The following is a 2102-nucleotide window of genomic DNA, read 5'->3' as shown; positions in this document are numbered from 1 at the left end:
GGGGGGGTCCCCTGGCATGGAGAGAGGGCTGTTGGCCCCTGGGTGTGCGCCTGGGGGGGTGCGAGAGGACGTGCAGCCCGGTGGTTCCCAGGACTCCGTGGGTGACGCGAGGGGCTGAGTCACTGGTGACCAGTTGCTGCGCATCCCCCAGCCCCTCCGCGTCTTCCCTTGCCGACTCACCCAAAGGCAAGTTAAGCAAGCTCGCTCTCCGGGTTCGAGCTGCGTAGCCTGATCCTCAGCGCTCAGCTGCCCTGCTCGTGGTCGCAGTACCGATGCTGTACAAAACCCATGTGCTCCTTGCATGCTAAACTGGAAACTTGCCGTGGTTTTGTCTCCAAAAACCTGTTAAAAAGTTGAGCAAATAGGAAAAAAACCCTGGTAAAAAGTTGGGCAAATAGGAAAAATCGTGCACAGAGGTGAATGCTATTCAGAACGGATCTTGGGGTTCGCATGAACAACACAAAAAGCAGACGCACAGCAAGTACTGCAGGAGCAGCCCAACCCTCGTTTGTGCCTGGGTTTGGAGGCTGCCCGATGGCGCTCGACGTGAACCCTCGGGGCGTCGAAACCACAGGCTCCAGGCGCAGGGAGGTATCCCAGATCTGCCCGCCAGCACCTGGAAACCGCGGGCAGAGGGAATGCCATCTCCTGGAAGGGCTGGGGTCGCCAGAAGCAAACTCAAACTTCCCCGTAAAGCTTTCCTTAGGGACAGAAAGGTGCTGATGGGGGAAATACTGACCCTGGTGCTTGTGGTATCGGATGGGATCCCTGATTTCACAGAATCGCAAGGATCTGCAGGGACCTCAGGAGATCATCTAGTCCAACCTCCCTGCTAAAGCAGGTTCTCCTAGAGCAATCTACACAGGACTTCATCCAGGCGGGCTTTGAATATCTCCAGAGAAGGAGACTCCACAGCCCCCCTGGGCAGCCTGATTTCCACCAGCCTATTCGGGAGGTGGCCTCCTCTCCTCTCCGCCCAGGCTGGTGCTGAGCGTTACCGGAATGATCGCCACACCGGACACAAACCGGGCAGCAGCCCTTGCCGGAGCAGCTCGCCCCCCGGGCCTCGGGAGCCAACGGCTGCCGGGTTGAGGCCGGGGCCCTTCCAGCTCGGCCGGGCTGCTGGCGTTGGAGCCCGATGGCAGCGGAGGGGCTGCTGCCCCGCGTGACGGCGCAAGCGGGCGAGGGGCTGCAAGTGGGAACTGTGGGTCATGGCACCAGTAACACCGGCCACTTTATTTGTGTATTGTCACGTGGGTTGCTCATAAAACCACCACCGCTTCTTCAATAAATACCTCCCTTAGATTTTTAAACCCCGTAACACCTCAATTAGTTATAACCTCTTGCTATCGAGTTTTAAAAACCCCCAAAGCAAACGCGCTGTTGCTCCAAACCTTCCTATTCTCACTTACCTGCATAGCAGTTGGAACAGCTCCGCGTTGCTTTCGCCCCTTCCCGTTTTTCTCCTCTGGAACTTCGAAGCGCTGTTGTTGTGGAAAGAAGAGAAGGAACCAGTGGGTAGCAAGTGTGGATGGAGAAGCGATGCAAAGATGAGCTTTTAAATGAATTGCGCTTTGTTTCCTTATTTCCTGTGGCTAACGAGCCCTCCGCTGGCACCAGAACCTCCTCTGGAGGGCAAAGTCTGATTTGGGGTAACTAAAGCAATGGTTAGTGACAGCCTTGGCTCCGTGGGGCTGCCCGGGGCAGCAGAACAGGAAGGTGCCGGCCCTGGGCCGCTGCCCTTGGCTCGTTTCCGCCGTGGGATGTGCCCGTATGAAAGGGGAAGGTACGCGCCACGCTCTTTGGTGGTTATTTGCTATGGGTAGTGGGAAAAACCAAGAGGAAAATAAGACCAAATCCAGGTGGGGGGGCTGGGCTGTGCTTCACCGTCCCTCACCACCCGGGGCCGTGCCCTGGTGGAGCTGTGCCACGGTTCACCGTGCCGCGATACCCTGCCTCCTCGGGGAGCCCTGCGGTGGTCCGTGCCCCGATTCCCCGCCACGGGAGGCAGCGAGGCCACGGCTCCCGGCTCCGTGCTGGATTTGCCGGGCTTCCCGCTGTTCTGCACCTCCCGGGGCTCGCGCGGGGCCAACCGGGCCGCA

This window comes from Egretta garzetta, unplaced genomic scaffold (assembly GCF_000687185.1).
Source record: "Egretta garzetta isolate BGI_Z169 unplaced genomic scaffold, ASM68718v1 scaffold134, whole genome shotgun sequence".
Taxonomy (NCBI): domain Eukaryota; kingdom Metazoa; phylum Chordata; class Aves; order Pelecaniformes; family Ardeidae; genus Egretta; species Egretta garzetta.
Note: the sequence above shows the minus strand (reverse complement) of the source record.